Source organism: Eptatretus burgeri, chromosome 18 (genome assembly GCF_056783735.1).
Source record: "Eptatretus burgeri isolate ZD-2024b chromosome 18, Ebu_testis_v1, whole genome shotgun sequence".
In the NCBI taxonomy this organism is placed as follows: Eukaryota; Metazoa; Chordata; class Myxini; order Myxiniformes; family Myxinidae; genus Eptatretus; species Eptatretus burgeri.
Window position 1 is genome coordinate 32,828,175 of NC_140978.1, and position 17,169 is coordinate 32,845,343.

General features: G+C 40.4%; 1 protein-coding gene across 5 annotated transcripts in view; it reads right to left on the minus strand.

Annotated features, from left to right (window-relative positions):
• The window catches only part of LOC147008843 (forkhead box protein P4-like), a 247,315-nt gene extending 230,836 nt beyond the window's left edge, over positions 1–16,479 (minus strand). For all 5 annotated transcript variants that reach the window (XM_085864592.1, XM_085864591.1, XM_085864589.1 and 2 more), the window contains exon 1: positions 16,298–16,479. The gene's annotated coding sequence lies outside the window, so the exon portion shown is untranslated. The remainder of the gene's footprint in view (positions 1–16,297) is intronic.
• Positions 16,480–17,169: the final 690 nt, after the last annotated feature.

The window sequence follows — 17,169 nt, forward strand, 5'->3', positions numbered from 1 at the left end:
GCATTGGCATAAATCGCATAAAAAGGAGGCATAAAGATGTGTAAGCAAAAATAATAATAGATGGGGGGGGGGGGTGGGGGGACACTCGGAAGTGAGAATCAGAAAAAAAAGTTATTCACCAACCATTGATGGGACATTTGGGAGAACATTCAATACCCATTAAAGTGTGTGTGTGTGTGTGTGTGTGTGTGTGTGTGTGTGTGTGTGTGTGTGTGTGTGTGTGTGTGTGTGTGTGTGTGTGTGTGTGTGTGTGTGTGTGTGTGTGTGTGTGTGTGTGTGTGTGTGTGTGTGTGTGTGTGTGTGTGTGTGTGTGTGTGGGGGGGGGGGGGGTGGGGGGAGGTTTGACCCTTGCCTCCCCTCCCCGGATTTCTCCCCATGCCTAAATAGTTACTTCGAAGGATACTTTCTTGTAAGGTGATATTTATCATACAGATTATGTTGCATGACTTCTTTTGTTGATGATGATGATGATGATGATATATATATGTATGTCTCCAGGTAAGAATAATATACTTTCGGCATTTGTCTGGGCTTTGATTTTTATAATTTCCTCTCTCAATTTGCCTTTTCTTTTTTTTATCTGTTAGCTTCTCTTCCTCTCTATTTCTCCATCCTAATTTCTCTCTTTCTCTTTCTTCTATCTCATCTCTTCTTATTTTGTGTAATTTCACTTGTGATTAAAAGAAACTGTCTTGTACATGGCTAATCTATCATCGCCTTACTCTCTTTCCCTCTCCTGCCTCCTACTCCGCGATCGATACAGCGGTCGAACTACAACCAAGAAAGCAGATTGCTTGCTAAAATGGCCGCCGTTCTGCTCCGTTGCTTACTTCACCGAATTGAACGCAGTTGCGCATGAGTGGGCTATCTTGCTGTGCTTTACGATATTTGGTGTTTAGCACTTACCTTGCGTAAGTCTTCTTGGGTTGCTTTACACAGCAACTTTGGCTAGAGTAGCATGGGAGGGGTCAATCATTTATATAATCCAAGCCACCTGGGTGTAAAGGATTAGGTGAGAGTTGATTTGCTATTCACTCCATTCACAGGTGAGAGATGTGGGTAGGTCTTTATATATATATATATATATATATATATATATATATATATATATATATATATATATATATATATATATTTGCCAAGTACTAAATCAAAAGCACTTCATTAACTTCAACAACTGTAAAATGCATTAACACCAGAACTACAACAAAACTACTTCAATATCTTCACACATTTAAACTGCATGGACACAGAAATACACCAAACTTCATTAACTTCAACAGCTTTGAAATGCATGAACACAAAAAAATATCAAAGCAACTTCATTAACTTCAACATCTTTAAAATACAGGAGCAACGGAAATAAACCAAAAAACTTCATTAACTCCGACATCTTGCAAATGCATGAACACCAGAAATAAACCAAACACACTTCATTCATTTCAACAGTGCATTCATTTAAAATGCATGAGCAGTGGAAATAAATCAAAACTGCATCATTAACTTCAATTGATTTAAAATGCAAGAACACCAAAAATAAACCAAAGACACTTCATTGACTTCAACACCTTTGAAATGCATGAACACCAAAAATGCACCAAAATCACTTCATTAACTTCAAGATATTTAAAATGCATGAACACCGGAAATAGACCAAAACCACTTCATCAACTTCAAAAGGTTTAAAATGCATGAACACCGGAAATTCACCAAAACCACTTCTTTAACTTCAACAGATTTAAAATTAATTAACAACAAAAAATATCAAACCCACTTCATTAACCTCAACAGATTTTAAATGTATGAATATCGGAAATAAACAAAACCGACTTCAATAACTTCAACAGATTTAAAATACACTAACAGCAAAAATAACCCAAAACTATTTCATTTACTTCAACATCTTAAAAATGCATGAACACCAAAAATAACCCAAACACACTTAATTAACTTCAACAGGTTTAAAATACACCAACACCAAAAATAAACCAAAACTACTTAATTTTCTTCAACATCTTAAAATTGCATGAACACCAAAAATAAACCAAACACACTTCATGAACTTCAACAGGTTTAAAATGCACGGACATCAAAAATAACCCAAAACTGCTTCATTGACCCCAACATCTACTATCAGTGGATGAGTTGTGTGTTTGTGTATGTGTGTATGTGTAGTTTTCCTGGAGCTTTCTGATGTGGAATGTGAGACACCAAAATGATTGTCATGACTTCCTGAGTTAAATAGGCTAATTAACTACAAATAACTTGGAAGAATTTCCATGTTTTAAACGCACACCATGTTAAGGTGTACGGAGCAGCTTAATACATCCTTCGACCATGGTATGGCATTCTGATTACAAAATTAATAACGAAAATAATGATAAGACTGAAACAAAGCATATATTGATTAATACCAATAATATAAACAACATTAATAATAGTTGTATCATTTGGCCATAATAATAATAGACGTATAATCCCCACCCTGGCCCAAGCACATATTGGCTTGGTGAAAGGCAAGCTCATTCTCAAACAGTATAGCAGGTAGGCATGCTGCAAGGCCATGAAGATCAATGTAAATTTGCTCCAATGGACCAATGGTCCCAGCTAGTCTATACAATGCATGAACACCAGATATAAACCAAACACACTTCATCAACATTAATAGATTTAAAATGCACGAACATTGGAAATAAACCCAAAACACTTCAATCGCTTCAAAATGCATGAACACTAAAAATAACAAACCTACTTCATTAACTTCAACATCTTTAAAATGCATGAACACCGGAAATAAACCAAACCCACTTCATTAATTTCAACAGATTTAAAATGCATGAACATAGGAAATGAATCAAACACACTTCATTAACTTCAACAGTCTTAAAATGCATGGACACCAAAAATAAAGTAAAGCTGGTTCATAAATCTCAACAAATAAACACGAATGACCAAATCCGGTAACAGGCAGATTGGGATACCCACATTTACAGTCTTCTTCAAAGATGAACAATGGTATTAAAAGATTAACTCCACACCTCTCATCCATGTCACCCACTGCCACAGTTATATCAGAACGAGCCAATTCATCACATGGTCATGGATAGTTTAACACCAATATGTGGCTGTTCAAAAGTTATGTAATGCTCTTTTTTGGGGGAGGCACAGTACCACATGTGCTGATGGCTTGATTTAAACTTACTAATATTTTTATTCAACATTATTAGATTTTTGGGGTCCCTCATTATGCATAACACTCCACCCAAACGAAGCCAATGTAAATCTGATGCAACAAACCCAGGCGGTGTATAATCATCAGAGGCCTACATGCCCGATGGTGTTAGGCCACCAGAAAATCCAGATGGCAGCTCATTATTTTGTCTGCATGCTATGGTGGCTAGAGTCAAGCAGAATATGAAGGTTGTGTCCAGCAGCTGTCCGAGCAATGAGTGCACATGTCAAAAATTGACCGCCAACAACTACCACATCATCACCAAACATGTGGAGCTCATGTACACATGCAACATGTTGAAGGTAAAAATTCACGAATGCTGGAAATAAACCAAAGAAACTTCGTTAAACTTGAACAGATTTTAAATACATGAACACCAAAAAAACACCAAAATTATATAATTAACTTCGAACAACTCTAAAATGCGCGAACACCAAAAAATAAACCAAAACTACTTCATTAACTTCAAACAACTCTAAAATACATGAACACTAAAAAATAAACCAAATCTATTCCATCAACTTCCAACAACTCTAAAATAAATGAACACCAAAGATAAAACAAAACGATTTCATCAACTTATAACAACTCTAAAATCAAGAACACTAGAAATAAACCAAAACGACTTCATGAACTTAAACAGATTTAAAATGCACAAACACCAGAAATACACCAAAACTGCTTCATTAACATCAAGAGATTAAAAAATGCATTATCATCGAAAATACCCCAAAATCATTTTATTAACTTCAACAGGTTTAAAATGCAGGACAAAAGATATAATCCAAAGCTGGTTAATTTCTTTCAACAACTTTAAAATGCACAAACACCAAAAATACACCAAACACACTTCGATAACTTCAAGAGATTTAAAATGCACGAACACCAGAAATACACCAACAATACTTTATTAACTTCAAAAGCTTGAAAATGCACAAACACAAGAAATACATCAAAACTACTTATGAAAATTTCACAAATTTACAATGCACAACACTGGAAATGACCAAAACTGATTTATTAACTTGAACAGATATAAATGTATGAACACCAGAAATACACCAAAACTGGTTCGTAATCTTCAACAAATTCAAAACGCACGAACATCGGAAATACAGCAAAACTACTTCATTAACTTCAACATATTTAAAATACACACCAAAACTAAACCAAAACAACTTAATTAACTTCAACAGCTTTTCAATCCATGAACAAGAAGAAACATCAAAAATGCATCATCAACTTCAACAGTCTTAAAATGCATGACTTTTGCATCAAACAGCTTTGAAATGCACAAACACCGAAAATAAACCAAAACTGGTTCATTATCTTCAACAAATTAACAAGAATGACTGCATGATGGTCACAACCTGCGACAAAATCCAGTAACATGCCGATTGGGAAATGTACATTTACAGCGTTATTAAAAGATGAACAACCAATTGGGTAACACGTGTTTAATGCGCTATTAAAAGATTAACTCGACAACTCTCATTTATGAAACCCTCCTCCATAGTCATATGAGAATGAGCTGATTCTTCACAGGTCACGAATTGGTTAACCTTAAAATGGGGCCATAAAAAATTATGTAGCACTATTTTTTGAGGGAGGCACATGCCATGCATGCTGACGGGTTTGATTAAATCTTACTAATAATTTTAATTCGACATCGATTATATTTTTCGGGATTCTTCATCATGCATAAGACTCCACCCAACCAAAGCCAATGGAAATATGATGCAACAAATGCAGGCAGTGTATAGTCAGCAGAGGCCTACAGGCCTGTGGTCTTCGGCCCATGTTATCTTTTCTCAGGAGGAGCGTACAGTGCGTGCTGACGAGGTTGATTAAACCTTGCTAATAATTTTTATTCAACATATGATTAGATTTTTTGGGGTCCCTCATCATGCACAACACTCCACCTCAACAAAGCCAATGTAAATCTGACGCAACAAACCCAGGTAGCGTATAATCAGCAGAGGCCTGCAGGCCTGATGTCTTCGGCCCACCAGAAAACCAAGATGGCGGCCATATTATTTTGTCTGGGTGCCATGATGGGTGGAGTCAAGCAACAAATGTGGGTGGGGTCCGTCACCTGCCTGAACAATAGGTGCACATTTCATAAATGGACCTCAAACCAGAACCACAACAACACCGAACATGTGGAGCTCTTGTAGACTTGTGACACACCACTGGTAAAAATGCACGAATGCCAGAAATAAACCAAAAGTTCTTCATGACCTAAAACATCTTAAAAAGTACAAAAAACACTGGAAATATGCCAAAACTGCTGCATTAACTTCAAAACACCGGAAATAAACCAAAATTACTTCATTAACTTAAACAGATTTAAAAAGCACTAGTACGTGCCCGTAAAAAAAAAAAAAAATCATAAATAAATATTCAAACCGCGAGCAACAAACAAAAACCACACAGGCCATTTCTTCGCTCTTGCGTGCCCGTACGTGCGTGGCCCGGAAGTTCGCATATTATTCGCAGTTACGATTATTCACAATTTCGTTTTAATACTCAATTATTCAATTAGCGCCAATGTATTTTACCTTTTCGCAATGTCGTGGCAAGGAAAAACAAAAAGAGAAGAGAAGAGAGAGAGAAAAAAATTTTACTTCCTGGTTCAGAGCATACCAGCACTCTGATGTTACCGAAATTTATGCACCGTCTAATATGAAAACGATCATAACTTGGGGCATTGTGTTTATCTATAAATGCGCATAAGAAAGATAAATTATTAGAATACACGAAGTCATCATTATCCGGAAGCCCGTACGTTGTAACCTGTAATGGGGAATGCGGCTGAGCTTCCCTTCCCCATTGGCCACACCCATGCAACAACGTGTCTTGTCATTGGTTTGGTAAATAAATGGCCATAACTTGGGAAGCACTTGTCCGATTAATATTAAACCTTGAAAAGGCACATACTCAGGTCCCCAGCAATATATCTGGCAAGTTTCAATTAGATCGGACCAGTGGTTGTCGAGAAACAGCGGGGACACACACACACACACACACACACACACACACACACACACACACACACACATACACTGCTGGAATTATAGATAAATGAACATAGGAAATACACCAAAGCTACTTCATAATCTTCAACTTATTTAAAATGCATAAACACAAAAAAATACCAAAAATACTTAATTAACTTCAACAGCTTTAACATGCAAGAACACCAAAAAAAAAACCATCAACAATCCTTCACTAACTTCAACAACTATCAAATGCACAAACACCAAAAATGCACCAAACACATTTCATTAACTTCAAAAGATTTAAAACACATGAACACCGGAAATGCACCAAACCAACCTCATTAACCTCAACAGCTTTAAAATGCATAAACACCGGAAATAAACCCAATACGGGTTCTTTATCTACAACATGTTTAAAAAGCATGAACACCAAAAATGAAACAGACTAACTTCATTCAATTCAACAGGTATAAAATACACCAACACCAAAAATAAACCAAAACTATTTAATTTAGCCCAACATCTTAAAATTCCATGAACTCCAAAAATATCAAACCTACTTCATTTACTTCAACAACTTTAAAATGCACAAACACCAGAAATAAACCCAAACTACTTCCTTACATTAAACAGATTTAAAAAGCATGAACACCGCAAATACACCAAAGCTACTTAATTAACTTAAATCAGTTTAAAATTCATGAACACAAAAAACATCAAATCCACTTCATTAACTTCAACAGATTTAAAATGAAAAAACACAGGAAATAAATACAAACTGGTTCTTTATCTTCAACAGATTTAAAATGCACGAACGCCAGAAATGAACCAAAACCACTTCATTATCTTCAATACATATAAAATGAACGAACACCAGAAATAAAACAAAACCACTTCATTTGATATAAAATGCATGAACATCAAAACTAAAACAAAACAACTTCATTAACATCAATAGATTTAAAATACACAAACATCAAAACTAAAACAAAACTACTTCATTATCTTCAACAGATTTTAAAAACATGAACAGCAGAAACAAAACAAAACCACTTCATTAACTTCAATAGATTTAAAATGCACAAACACCAAAACTAAAACAAAACAACCTCATTAACTTCAATATATTTAAAGTGCACGAACACCTAAACTAAAACAAAAGTATTTCATTATCTTCAACAGATTTAAAATGCATGAACACCAGAAATAAAACAAAACCACTTCATCAAGTTCAATATAATTAAAATGCACAAACATCAAAACTAAAACAAAACTATTTCATTAACTTCGACAACTTTAAAATGCACAAATACCAGAATAAAACCAAAACTACTTCCTTATCTTAAACAAATTAAAAAGCATGAACACCGCACATACACCAAAGCTACTTAATTGACTTCAATCAGTTCAAAATGGTTGAACACCAAAAAACATCAAACCCACTTCATTAACTTCAACAGCTTGAAAATTCACGGACACCGGAAATAAACCCAAACTACTTCATTAACTTCAAAAGATTTAAAATGCACAAACACCAAAACTAAAACAAAACAACTTCATTAACATCAATAGATTTAAAATGCACGGACACCAAAAATAAAACAAAACTATTTCGTTCATTTCAACAACTTTAGAATGCACAAATACAGGAAATAAACCAAAACTACTTCCTTAATTCAAACAGATTTTAAAAGCATGAACACTGGAAATACACCAAAGCTACTTCATTAACTTTACCAAGTATAATATGCACGGACACTAGAAATACAGTAACAGTCATTAATTTTGTGGCTTTGCAATACACTAGCAGTGGATTTGCACTAATGTCAGTTCATAAAATTCCGTTGTAATGAATATAGCATATGCAGTACACACTGATTCCTGCTCAGAATAACTCGAGGGTACACGAAACAAAATCAATGCTAACGCTGCACACTAACCCTGTTCGGTTTCAGAGGTCGAGGCAGGAAAGATGAACCCACGTGACAAAGACTTGTTCGGACAGATTTTATGGAACAGTTGAAACAAGGAAGTTTAATTTTTTTTTAACAATCGCTTATTCCTTTCCTTCCTTTCCAGACTCACTCAAATGCCATATATCGAGAGGTTTCTTTATATTGCCAATGATGGATTCCCTGTGCAAGCATTGTTGTGCAGAGAACACAATGAATGAGACAAGTGTCTCTACCAGCCGTGTTTGTGAGGTGTGGCAGTGCCAGGCTGTAGGTGTGTGTGTGTGTGTGTGTGTGTGTGTGTGTGTGTGTGTGTGTGTGTGTGTGTGTGTGTGTGCGCGCGCGCGCGCGCGCGCACGCGCAGATGTCCTGTCCTGAGCCAGCGTGCCCGCTGTAATCCGCACTAATGAAGTAGCAATTATTCAGAGCCGAGACAAGTGAAAGCATCGGCCGGGCGGTCTTCTTCATGTCATGTCATGGGTGGCTCGGGCAATCCCTTCTGGAATTAATATTCTTGGCACGCCGGCCCGGCGGAAGAGCGGGGTCAGGAAGGCGGGTATACGGGTATGTGAGGGGCACGCTCGACACTGGGAGGGGGTGCCGAACCCCACTGTGAATTCCCAGCCGGATGACGAGAGAGCGGTTTGTTTCCAACGAATTGGTGTTTCCAACGCCCTGACCCTCGGAAAGCTTTTTTTTTTCTTTCCTTCCAAAAGGAAACGGATTCTGCAGATCCTGAAGCGGAAAAGGTGCACAAGGAAGGAGCAATAAAGTGAGAGTGGAGTTTGAAGATCAGGTGGAGGAAAACCACAAGGTTTTCAAAATCCACCCCACAGCCGAAAGGAAACTAATTTATCTCTACTATACCATGACATAAGTGCATTGGACATTGATATTTCTTTATAATCTCGATAAGAGAGCTACTAAAACTTTAGCGTAGCAGGAAAAAACTTGTAAAGCAGTTATTTGTTCGTTGTTGGTTTGGGGCAGACCGATGAGACCCTCATGCAATGAATGTTCAAAACCACATGCCATGCAAAATAGTGACACATTTACGCTTTTAAAACTTAAATATGTCTAAAATGTATATGAAGCAACAAGGTATTCATCGAAGTTGAATGATAGTCTTAGATACGTTTTTCTGGTGAAAACCATGTACAATGGCATACAAATGTGATTAGAGCGGAACTGCGATTCATTGCACTTCCAAGCGCTTCTACACTTTCTGACGTGCACACTGATGGCTGTCAGGGTCGTGTCTGTTACAAACTGATTCGAGGACAACAACGGTGAATATCGAAAGTGTCGCAGCCCATGAGAGATGCAACCTAAACCCAATCGAACCACTCCGGGACGCCTTGGAACCACCTTCGGGCCGCAGTCAGCAGAACATAATCCAACACTGAACCTGCATTTCTTCTGAAGGAGTAATGGTGCTGGTGCAATGTTACAAACAGCTTCATATCTAATAATGTTTAGGACAAAGTGTTAGTGGATGCCAACAGCCCATTAGCAACGGCACGTGCCATGCAATTCAAGTACTCATGTGCAAGTGCGCACACACACAAACACTTACACACGCATCAAGCAATGTTGATAAAATACTGTCTTGTGCAGTATGTTTGAATGAAAACCAGGATTTAAATATCCTGGTAATTTTGTAAAAATGTTTTAAAGGGGAAAAAAAATCATCTTTGAGCAGAAACTCTTCTAATTCTGATGTACCAAACCGTGTCGTAGAGTGTGGGCGCTGCCGAAGCAGTTCATTTGCAAGGATTATACTAGGTGGTTTGCCATTGTCTTTCGAGCAGAATAGTTCAGGCAGGAATTTGTATTTTGTTCATGGTGCTGGCAACAGCTCGCCTATTCTTCGCAAAGGACACCGTGTGATCTTTAACGTCCACAAGCGAATTCCGACAGACAGGATGCCCAGTTTATCGTCCATCCGAGACACGGCACACAAGTTGAAGAATCACCCTGCCTGTGAAATATCAGGATGGCAGTTTATAGCTGGGTCAAGTTTCGACCCAGCTTAGCCAACTTAGAGGTGAGTGCAAGTACCTCTCGATCATCCTGTCAGCCCAAGCACAAACTACGAGCTCAAAATCTTGTGCTTTTTGAAACGTTCATCTCACCATGCATAGATATCATCACATCAATGAAAAATCAAGTGTGGTTAATGAATATGAATACACCCGACCTGCAGCAGCCATACTATAATATAGAACTGTGATCAACGAAGCATAAACTCCAATATAATATTACAAGGATGAAAGGGGGAAACCTATACCATGCCATTAAAAGCCATAAGCAATAATCATTGATGCATATAATGTGGAAAAAACGTCCAATCTGTTCTCAATCCCACAGTAAGGTGGAAACTGCGGCAATGACGTGAACAGTTCGTTTAAACAATTAACTTGTGGATTAATGCTCATCTATATGAAGGAGTTGCACATGTACAGGTCATATCTACAAGGGCGGGACAAACTTGCCTTGGAAATGCTTAAAAGCGTTCCAACTATTTTATTTTGTCTTTTAAGAGAGCGTTCCCTCTGATGCCGAGATGTTTTGGGCTGAAAAGGCCAAAAACACGTCAACCGTTTTCTTATTTATCTGTTTATTATTGGCACGGTGGGCATAACAGGCCATGAGCTGACCTTTGCCATTGATAGTGCACATCCCACAGTCATCGGGGCATCCTCCCATGCAGCGGGAGGGTCAGGCACGGACCCGCTGGACGACAGGGAGTGGGTAGTGATAACTTCCCAGGTATGCAGGTGAGATGTTAGGCTTAGGAACTGGGCAAGGAAAACTCCTGAAACTTAACCCTAACAATTCAAGCAAATGAAGAGCATTTTGATCATTTAAGGCTCCTAAAGTTGAACTTGGCCTAGCAGGTTGGCCTCGAGATATGCGCACTTGCACATAAGCTGTCGAGCCTGGGTTGGAATCCCGACCCAGCTATAAACTGTCAACCCAATGTTTCACAGGCAGGGTGGTTAATCAATGTACCATCTCTCAGACTGACGTTAAACTGGCGTCCTTTCTGCCGGCATTAATTGGTGAACAGAAAATATTGCACGGTGTCCTTAGTGAAGAGTAGGTGAGTTAACGCCGTCACCCTGAACAAATTCCAACTTCCTGCCTTAACTACTACTGAAAAGGCAATGGTAAACCACCTAATATAACCCTTGCCAACAAACTGCTTCGGCAGCACTGAAGGTCTATAACAGAGTACGGTTCATCCAAAATCAGAATGAGAAGTGGATTTTTCATACAACCTTCGGTATATTTATTGTACAACTCATGTAACATTCAGGGAGTTAAACTAGACATAACTACAAGAGGAAAGCCAAAATAACCTGGGTATTCAAGCTGCGCAGCATTGATCATATGGATCGAGAGGTGTGCACGCCTTGTAGAACTTAATTTTTTCCTCTTCCTCGTCTATCCCCACCATGTGATATCGATCATCCATCATCATCATCATCATCATCATCATCATCATCATCATCATCATCATCATCATCATCATCAAGGTTGTGACGGTTCAATCACAGAAGCTCCCCAAACAGCAGGTCCACAACCACGCGAGTGTGTGTCGGAATATACATAATGTACATATTGATTATGACGTAGTATGCTATAGACCTACATGGTTAATTGTAGACAGCACAATTTCCTGTGCACAAGTATATTTAATAAACAAGTCCAATTTTTCACATATCTTTACATCATTATTTACCATATAAGGAAAGAGAAAGCACACCTTGGCTTATCACCCAGGGTTAAATCCACCGGGAGAGGACACGCAGTGTATCACTTGATAATTCATGGTACCCAACATGTGATCGATATGTTCGAGGAACGAGAAATAGATATGATGTATCGATAAAAAAAGAAAATCAAAGCAAAGCAAATCATGGTGTGTTCTCAAAGAGTGAAGTGTGTTCATCGAATGAGCGATTTGTCGATGCGTTTACCGTTTGGTTCTTTTATGCTTTTAACATTGATTTTGATGTCGTGGAAAGAACAGCGATGAATGAAATTGAATGAAGTGTTTTTGCGAAGTGCAAGAAACGCATCAAACTGTGTTCGTCTGATGGCCGTGTGGTCGGTGTGTGGTTGTGTGGTTGTGTGGTTGTGTCCGATTCTTGTGGCTCGATGAGGACCGTGCACCAAAAACAAGCAATGCACAGAAAACTCAATGACAAGTTGGTGGATGTACAATTTTTACTATTTGTGTGTGTATACTGGATGTGTGTATATGTGTATGTGTGTGAATATGAATGTGTGTAATTGTGTGTGTGTATGTATATATATATATATATATATATATATATATATACACATACATAGATATATATATATATATATATATATATATATATATATATATATATATATATATATATATATATATATATATATATATATATATATATATATATATATATATATATATATATATATATATATATATATATACACATACATAGATATACACATTGTTGCGATTCTCGGAACCAGATGCATCCAACAGAAAGTGGTCCCAAGACAGTTATTCCATGAATATACGTGTAGATAGTCCCTTCCCTTTTGTCTCGCAGGACAACAAGGGCTTGTGTTATGAGGATCTCAGAGCTAGGTTTGCTTACATAATTTCTTCTTCATTTCATTTCTAACTTCATTCCTCCTCTTCTTTTCTGATTATTCCTGAGATAAATCTGAGCCACGTATGCCCTTCGCTGTGAGATGGGTCCTCAGCAAAGGCTAAGCAGGCATTATGCTGGACACCCCTCCGTAGAAAACACAGCCTGCCAAATGCAGCACAGCGGTAATTTCCACCCAATGGACAGAAAACACACCCAGCACGACACCCACACTGCATGGAATGCATACCGAGGCCGATAATAGAAAGGCAACCCCACGCCACGTTGGGCGGGATGCGAGTGTGCAAGGCACAAGCGGCGCGTTCCTTTCAACCCATTTCTGGACTCATTATTCTCGGCATTCTCTTTTCCCTCCATTTCTCCATCTGACACATATCTATATCCTTTTCATTCCAAACCTCCATATAATTATATAACCGATCGTTCCTCCTCAATTTCTGACACATATCGGTGTTGGGCCAGCGCACACGCTTGCAGAATTGGGCGAATGCGCGCTACCCACGTGGGCCATGGGAATGTGCTTGAAGCGCCCTGTACGGAATGTGCTTGAAGGCAGACCAGTGTTTAGCTCGTGTCACCTTAATGGACACATCTTACCATTTGTGCATGGGTTTGCCATAACATATTACCTTCTCGCCTCTGCGGCCAGTGAAACTGCGATCGGGTGGAGGAATGTTGTACAGTTTGGGCCACGTGGCGCACACGGAGCAGGCACATTGACCAACGCTGGTCTGGGTGCCCGAGCGGGTATGCGGGACCCTCGGCCGGTCATCAGGGCACGGCCTGTGGTTTTTTGCAAGGCAATTCATGATGCGGAGTTCGGTGTGGGCGATTCATATCATGTCGCGGGGTCGGAGTGAGACAATTCCACGGCGCGAAGTCATCTTGCCGGAAATGGAATGTTGCGGTTTCCGGCCATCGCGGTTGGGCCGCGAAGGGGGTTGGGGCCAATCAGAGCACCTGATTCGGGTGACGACACATCGCTTTGGGGTGCCCCCCCCGTGCCACGGGGCCTATAAAGGTCTGAGCAGAGCCTTCAATCTCTCTCTGCTCTCTGCCCTGCCTCGCCTCCCGCTCAAGCTGTTCTTCGACTCCGTATGTCATCACCTGGACTCCATCCTCCGCCAACTCAAGCCCCTCCTTCATGCCGACGGTCTCGATGCGAGCCCCCCCTCCCCGAAGCAAGACGACATGCCAGCTGTCAGGGGGTACCGCACCACAAAGCATTCCCCCTATACGTATTGGTAGTGCATTCGCGAAATCAATTACACAAAGGTAGCCTCAACTACCCTACGGTCAAGAGAACGTAGCCTCAATTCCTCTCCTGTGTTGCTGCAATACTTCCTCTTCATCGGGTTTTCTGTATCTGTGTGTGTGCGTGTGTGTGTGTCCTGGCACCTGTCCACAAAGGTAAGACTGCAGAAGATTATTATTATTATTGTTATTATTTCACGTTAAGTCTGCTGTGTGTCCCCTTTTGTAAGTTGCTTGTTTATTGTCGCAACAGACCTTTCTTCCCTATCTCTGTTTGCACACCCCAATAAATCTATTGATCGTACAACATACCCTTCCTCACCTGCTTGTTATAAATTACTATTAGGAATGTTCCCTGCTCGTTTTTGTCTTTTCCTTCATTGATCCAGCATGGTCTGAATCCGAGCTTCGCCGGGACTTTACTCCCAACAATCCATTCCTTTTAACCGGTACATCCTTGGCAGTGTCGCTCGGTTGCAACCGATCCGGTAAAGTGATCCGGTCCGGTTAAGTGATCCGGTTCGGACAAGGTGTACCGAGGGTATGTTCCCCGGTAATTAGATCACGTGATTAATTAGGTAACCCGGTTAACCCATAGACGGGAGGATCCTAGGTCACGCGGTTGAGTTATTGGCATCCACAGTCGGTTAGCGACCCGCCGCATTACGGAATTATCCGTGTGTGACGGCCTACAATTCCGGGGAGTCTGGTGGGAGCCGAGATAGTTTCCTCCCCCTAGTGGTCTTCCCACCTGACCCCCCAGCCCGCAAAAAAAAAAAAATATATATATATATATATATATATATATATATATATATATATATATATATATATATATATATATATATATATATATATATATATATATATATATATATATATATGATGTGTATGTATGTGTGTGTGTGTGTGTGGTGTGTGTACATATATATATATATATATATATATATATATATATATATATATATATATATATATATATATATGATGTGTATGTATATGTGTGTGTGTGTGTGTGTGTGTGTGTGTGTGTGTGTGTGTGTGTGTGTGTGTATGTATGTGTGTGTGTGTGTGTGTGTGTGTGTGTGTGTGTGTGTGTGTGTGTGTGTGTGTGTGTGTGTGTGTGTGTGCGTGTGCACATTCTGAAAACACGGGAAATGTGCTGCAATCATAACGCCACAGAAGCACTCTGGGAATGTCGAGACGGTTGTGGTGGAATGTTTTTTTTTAATGTGGATCGCAGGGAATTTTCACCCTTTGGTGGAAAACTTTACCATAATCATGCTAACAGCACAGCATATGAACACGACGTATACACTCGTACACCCCATGTGAAAGTGTAGTCAGAAGTGTGCAGGTGTGGAGGATATTGAAAACAGTGCTCCCGGGGACCCAGAGACCGCAGTCCGGCAAGTACCCGTTGTGGAATGCACCTCGAGGACAACAGAGACGGCATGAGTGACGGAGAGTGCGAGCGGCCGTCCATGAGGTCCATTGCACGTGTGAGTGAGAATGGCAAAGTGACGCCTAAAGAGAGTTATTGAAAAGGAATTGAAGGAAACGCATTGTAAAGGTGACAAGTGAGAATGCGTGAGTTCGCGCTTTACCATCTGAGTTCAGAGGGCGCAGGGACACGGTAAGCAGAGCAGAGGGAGGACAAGAGAAGAGTATGAAGGGATATCTAGTGACTATACTGGAGGATTAAAGAAGATGGAAGTGAGTGGAGAGAGACAGAGAGACAGAGAGAGAGAGAGAGAGAGAGAGAGAGAGAGAGAGAGAGAGAGAGAGAGAGAGAGAGAGAGAGAGAGAAAGAGAGAGAGAGAGAGGAGTGCAGACAACTAACTTCTAGAGAGTGTACACAAAGTGCAGAGAACACAAGAATCACGGGGTGCAGAGAGAGAGAGAGAGAGAGAGAGAGAGAGAGAGAGAGAGAGAGAGAGAGAGAGAGAGAGAGAGAGAGAGAGAGAGAGAGAGAGAGAGAGAGAGAGAGAGAGAGAGAGAGAGAGAGAGAGAGAGAGAGAGAGAGAGAGAGAGAGAGAGAGAAAATCCGTCGCTGAACTTGTTTCCCGGTGGCCGAGCGAAGCGCAGACACGAGAGAAAGGTGATGGGAGGGCTAGCCAAGGGTGAGGGAGAGCAAGGTGGGGGTGCACAGGGGGCACGGGAGCTCCCGTGTGGACTCACCAGGAGCGGAGCTGGAGCCCCGGCCGGAGCGCACTCTGCACACCCGCCCGGCTACAAAACAAGTGCCTCGAATGGTCTTCCCGCCCTCGTTCCGTCCCCCGCGCACCCTCCCCCTGCTTCGCTGGCGGCCAGACCGGAGGGGGGGGCGGTGGGTGGAAGGCGAAGCATTCCTGCTTTTCCTTCACTTTTTTTCCATCGCATCTTTGCCCCCAGCGCGATTCCTTGTCCCACCACCCCTCCCCTCCTTTGTGTTGCACCCGTGCCGCGAGAGCGCCCTCCCTCATCCCACACACAGTATATACGCTCATGGTCATTAAAAGTAATCGAGGGGAAGAGAGGACGCGCGGTGAGGGTGAGCGAGATTTGGGGGACAGGGGGAGTGTGCAAGGAGCACGTGGGTTAACGGTGGGGTGTGTAAGGCACAGCGTTCGGGGGAGAAAGGTATTCACGGGAGAGATGAGGATTCGCCTGATCCATGGCGAGTCGTTCGAATGGCGTAAAAAGGCGCAAAATTACGAACTTACTCCGCAGTCACCTACACGTCTGTAACCCCCAATATTGACTTTACAAATATTCAATTATTTATTTACACCTGAAAACGAGTCTCGTCACGTGATCATCTATCCCCATTACTTACATTAAGGAGGGATCCTGCCTGGATTAGTCGTCCCACTCAATACGACGCTGTACATGTACGGGGATGTCTGCCAGGACTCTGCCATATACATGTGTATATACATATATATATATATATATATATATATATATATATATATATATATATATATATATATATATATATATATATATATATATATATATATATATATATGTATACATATATTGGGTGGTCGCTAGACGACCCTTATTCT